Genomic DNA, 5688 nt, shown 5'->3' with positions numbered 1-5688 from the left:
TAATAATATTAAGAACTTTTCTTAATTAATTTATAATCAATTAAATCTCATTTAATCAATTATTAAATTTGCCAATTAAATATTTATTTCATAAATAAATAATTATTATCCATTATTAATTAATTCCTCCACCATTAAATCATTCTCTTTTTATGGTGTGACCCTGTAGGTTCAATATTAAGCCGGTAGTAGAAATAAATAATAATAAAACTATTTTATCATTATTTATATAAATTCTCTAATTTATTAAATATGATCAATTAATTAATCACATTTATTCTACATCGCGAGGGATACTTCTTAGCATACTATCCGGATAATATGAATTCACTACTTAGAATACCAAGAACCTATTCAGTGAATAGTTACCGTACAATGAACTCCTTCTACCCTACAATGTCCCGATTAAATACAAGGTATGGATCTCGTGTCAAGCCTATCTAATTTAATCACTTGCTTACCATTTACTATGCGTAGTCCTATGCAAATTAGAAACTCCTTTCTAATTTCATTCACTCTGGCCAGAGATTCCTGAACTAGCATAAGTGGATCAGCCTTGAACATTCACTTCCTTCACTGGAAGGGGTAGATCCTATATTGATCATACACTATCTTCGTGTACAAATTCCTATACCCAGTAGAGCCCTAATAATTGTCCCTGGAGACTAAGAACTAAACCAAAGCATAGTTCAGTGTACACAAGATGACTATGATGACCTCAAGTCTAAGGATACTTGTACAACTATCACTATGTGAATAACTGCTGACACGTGAGTGAACTCCATCAGTTGTTCAGCTGTGCGAGTCATGTTCAGTGAACTTATTCTATAATAAGCACCTACATACTAGCTATAGTGTCACCACACAAATGTCTATGAGAACAGACATCCTTCATAATGAAGCAAGCATAGTATGTACCGATCTCTGCGGATTATTAATTACCAGTTAGTAATCCTACGACCAGGAACTATTTAAGTTTAGAGTTATCATCTTTTAGGTCTCACTATTATGATCTCATCATAATCCATAAAAAGCTTTACTCTAAACTATGGTATATCTTATTTAAATACTTAAATAGATAGAGCCCGTAATAAAAACAAAACAAGTCTTTTATTAATATCAATGAAATCAAAACAGATCACACAGGAAGTTATTCCTAAATCCTAATTCATGATTGGACTTAGGACATATTCCTTTCACGGTATTCGTGCAACGAAAGTTGGCGTTTTCTAGTTTTGTATTGTATGATTAGTATCATCACCATTGCATGCTAAGGTTAAGAAAAAAAGGCTATTGAATAAAGTAGTAATGAAGTTAGAATCCCATGTTAGTCTCATATAGTAAATCAAACCTTTTAATCTCTTAGATAATTTTTTGTTAGGTAATATCTTAGTTATATAAAATCTCAACTTGTTATTCGTCTTAGCATTGAATAATAACCATACCATTGTTGCATAAGTACATTAATTAAAATTAACCTAAATCAGTCTATGTGGAAATGAACTAGAATGAATTCTATATTACTTGTGATCGCGTATACTTGCGTGATTATTAGCGCATGTTTTCATCCTAATAACTTTTTGGCGCCACTGCCGAGGACTCGGTATTAATTTTTAGTTTATGTGCTTGTCATCAGTGGTCGCTAAAGTTCACTGACTCAGATATTGTTACTTACTTGGGTACTTGTTGTATTTCAGGTACTCTAGAGAGCGTGTATGCTAACGCGTTCTCGATCTCGCAAGAGTATACTTGATAAAGCAGAGGAAGTAGTTGAAGAAGTTTTTGTAGAAGAGAAGGTTGAAGAAGTTTTTGTTGAGGAGAAAGTTGAAGAAGAAACTATAGTCATAATGGGAGATCAAGCAGCGAATCTTAAGGCTTTGATGGACTATTCTAAGCCGAAGATCAATGATATTCAGTCTAGCATTATCAGATCATCCATCATATCTAACACTTTTAAAATCAAGTCGAGCATGATTCAGATGATACATAATTCAGTTCAGTTTGGGGGTTCTCCTATAGAAGATCTCAACATGTACATCAGAGATTTCATCGAGATCTGCGACACTTTCAAGTTCAATGGAGTTATGGAAGATATAATTAAGCTGAGGCTTTTCCCATTCTCTCTAAGGGATAAGGCTAAGTGTTGGTTGCATTCTCTACCACCAGGCTCTATTACTACATGGGAGGATCTTGCTCAGAAGTTTCTCACTAAATTCTTCCCTATGGCGAAAACTGCTGCAATCAGAAATGCTCTTACTCAATTTGCGCAGCAATCGGGAGAATCTTTGTGTGAGGCTTGGGATCGCTATAAGGAGATGCTTAGGAAGTGTCCTCATTATGAGATTCCTGACTGGATGATCATTAAATGCTTTTATAATGGGTTGGGTGCAACTTCTAGACCCATGCTTGATGCGGCATCAGGAGGAGCCTTATAGGCTAAAAGCTACGATGAAGCTTATGAATTAATTAAGCCGATGGCTTCTAATAAATAACAGAACCCAACTCAGAGAATGCTCAAAGGCAAGGTAGCGGGAATTCTGGAAGTGGATACAGCTACTGCTATAACTGCCCAGCTTCAGGCTTTAACGATGAAGGTGGATTCTTTGGCAAATTTTGGAGTTAAGCAGATCACTAGTGTCTGTAAGCTTTATGCTGGTACGCATGAGCTGGAGCAGTGTGTTATTTCTAGTGAATTAGCTCAGTTCGTGAGCAACTTTTAGAGGTCGCAGCAACCAGCTCCAACCACCTATCATCCTAACAACCGCAATCATCCTAACTTCAGATGGAGCAACACTCAGAATGCGGTGCAATAGCCTTATCAGCAGTATGCAGCAAAGCAATACAACCCTCCTGGTTTTCAACAACCACAATATGCACCAAGACAACAACTCCAACTTCAGCAGCTACCACAATCTAATGAAAAATCTGAATTGGAGGAGTTGTGGCTTATGTACAAGAGCCAAGTGGTTTCCATTAAGACCTTGGAGAATCAAATTGGGCAGATTGTCAATGCATTGCTGAATCGACAACCTGGTACACTCCCTAGTGACACTGAAGTGTCAGGAAAGAGGGAAGCTAAAGAGCAGGTTAAGGCAATTACATTGAGGTCTGGGAAGGTTGCAAATCCTAAAAAATCTCCAGTTCCAGAAGTTGAAGTTGTGGCTAAAGAAGAAGTGCAGAAGGAAGCAGAAGTGGAACCAAGGAAGACAGTTGTTGTCAACACTCCTCCTGAGGGTAATACAGGGGAAAAATAGGTCTATCCTCCACCTCCTTTTCCTAAGAGGCTGCAGAAGCAAAAGCTGGATAAGCAATTTGCTAAGTTCTTGGAAGTTTTCAAGAAACTTTATATCAACATACCTTTCGCTGAAGCTCTTAAATAAATGCCTAGCTATGCGAAGTTTATGAAAGGTATTCTCTCTCGGAAAGTGAAGCTCGATGACTTAGAGACCTTTGCTCTTACGGAGGAATCCAGTGCCGTGCTGTAACAAAAGGTACCTCTGAAGCTTAAAGATCCTGGAAGCTTCATTATTCCTTGCACTATCGGAAACTTATCATTCGACAAGTGTTTATTTGATTTGGGAGCTAGCATCAATCTGACGCCTTTGTCTATCTTCAAGAATTTGGATTTAACTGATCCAAAGCCTACTTATATGTCCTTGCAGTTGGCCGATCGTTCTATTACATATCCACGAGGCATTGTGGAGGATTTCTTGGTCAAGGTGGACAAACTCATCTTTCTTACTGACTTTGTAATTCTTAATTTCGAGGAGGATAAGAAGATACCCATAATCTTGGGAAGACCATTCTTGGCTACTGGACGAACCTTGATTGATGTGCAGAAGGGTGAGCTCACTATGCGAGTGCTGGATCAGGATGTGACGTTTAATATTTGTAATGCCATGAAATTCCCTACTGATAATGATGAGTGCTTAAAAGTGGAATTGGTCGATTCTATGGTTACTTCAGAATTTGATCAATTGCTAAGTCCGATGCCTTAGAGAAGGCCTTGTTGGGGAATTCGGATAGTGAAGATGATGAAGGTGATGAGCAGTTGTAGTATTTGAATGCTTCTCCTTGGAAGCGAAGGCTGGATATGCCTTTTGAATCTCTTGGATTGGATGAGCTGAAAAAGTCTCCAAAGCGCCTCAAGCCATCTATTGAGGAAACTCCTACACTCGAGCTTAAACCATTACCTGAACACTTAAGGTATGCTTTTTTAGGTGATGCATCTACTTTTCCTGTTATTATTGCATCTGACCTTTCAGGTAGTGATGAGGAAAAGCTCTTGAGAATTTTGAGAGAGTTCAAATCGGTAATTGGATGGACTACAACAGATATTAGGGGAATCAGCCCTTCTTATTGCATGTATAAAATTCTAATAGAGGAAGGTAGCAAGCCTACTGTTGAGCAACAGAGAAGGCTAAATCCAATCATGAAAGAGGTTGTGAAAAAGGAAATTTTGAAGTGGCTAGATGCAGGGATCATCTATCCCATCTCTGACAGTTCTTGGGTGAGTCCTGTTCAGTGTGTGCCTAAGAAATGAGGCATCACCGTTGTTTTTAATGAAAAGAATGAGCTCATACCTACTCGAACAGTCACGGGGTGGAGAGTTTGCATGGATTATAGGAAGCTGAACAAGGCCACGAGGAAGGGTCACTTCCATCATCCTTTTATTGATCAGATGCTTGACAGTGTGGCTGGGCATGAATATTATTGTCTTCTAGATGGCTAGTCGGGCTATAATCAGATTTGTATTGCACCAGAAGATCAGGAAAAGAACACTTTCACTTGTCCATTTGGTACTTTTTCCTTCAGAATAGTTTCTTTTGGGTTGTATGGAGCACCCGCCACATTTCAGAAATGCATGATGGCCATTTTCTCTGACATGATTGGTCAGAATGTGGAGGTGTTTATGGATGATTTTTTTGTGTTCGGTGATTCTTTTGACGAGTGCTTGCAGAATATTGGCGCCGTTCTTAAAAGGTGTGTTGAGACCAATTTGGTTCTCAACTGGGAGAAATGTCACTTTATGGTACAACAGGGCATCATTCTTGGACACAAGGTCTCTAGTAAGGGTATTGAGGTGGACAAAGCCAAGGTGGGGGTCATTGAAAATCTGCCTCCACCAATTTCAGTTAAGGGAGTCCACAACTTTCTTGGTCATGCAGGTTTTTATCGGCGGTTCATCAAGGACTACTCTAAAATCACTAAACCTTTGTGCAATCTTCTATAGAAAGATGTCCCCTTCAAGTTTGATGACGAGTGCCTAGATACTTTTGAGAGCTTAAAGAAGAGTTTGATCACGGCACCGGTCATAACTGCACCTAATTGGGATGAACCGTTTGAAATGATGTGCGATGCAAGTGACTATGCAGTTGGAGCAGTTCTTGGGCAAAGGAAGAAAAATATATTTCCTATAGTCTACTATGCTAGTAAGACCCTCAATGGTGCTCAACTGAACTATACTACTACTAAGAAAGAGCTATTGGCTATTGTCTATGTTTTTGAGAAGTTTCGATCTTATTTGCTTGGGACGAAGGTGACAGTTTTCACTGATCACACTGCGATTTGCTATCTCATCTCAAAGAAGGACTCGAAGCCTAGACTGATTTGATGGGTTCTTTTACTTCAAGAATTTGAGTTAGAGATCAAGGATAGAAATGGTACTGAGAATCAAGTCGCTGATCA

General features: G+C 38.6%; 1 non-coding gene across 1 annotated transcript; it reads right to left on the bottom strand.

Moving 5' to 3' along the window:
- Positions 1-2237: 2237 nt before the first annotated feature.
- LOC141721959 (small nucleolar RNA R71) lies at positions 2238-2344 on the bottom strand. Its single transcript, XR_012574999.1, has one exon. It is a non-coding gene; the product is annotated as a small nucleolar RNA R71 (small nucleolar RNA).
- Positions 2345-5688: the final 3344 nt, after the last annotated feature.

Source organism: Apium graveolens, chromosome 4 (genome assembly GCF_009905375.1).
Source record: "Apium graveolens cultivar Ventura chromosome 4, ASM990537v1, whole genome shotgun sequence".
Lineage (NCBI taxonomy): Eukaryota > Viridiplantae > Streptophyta > Magnoliopsida > Apiales > Apiaceae > Apium > Apium graveolens.
The sequence above is the reverse complement of the archived record's forward strand: the minus strand, read 5'-3'. Positions and strand labels throughout refer to the sequence as shown.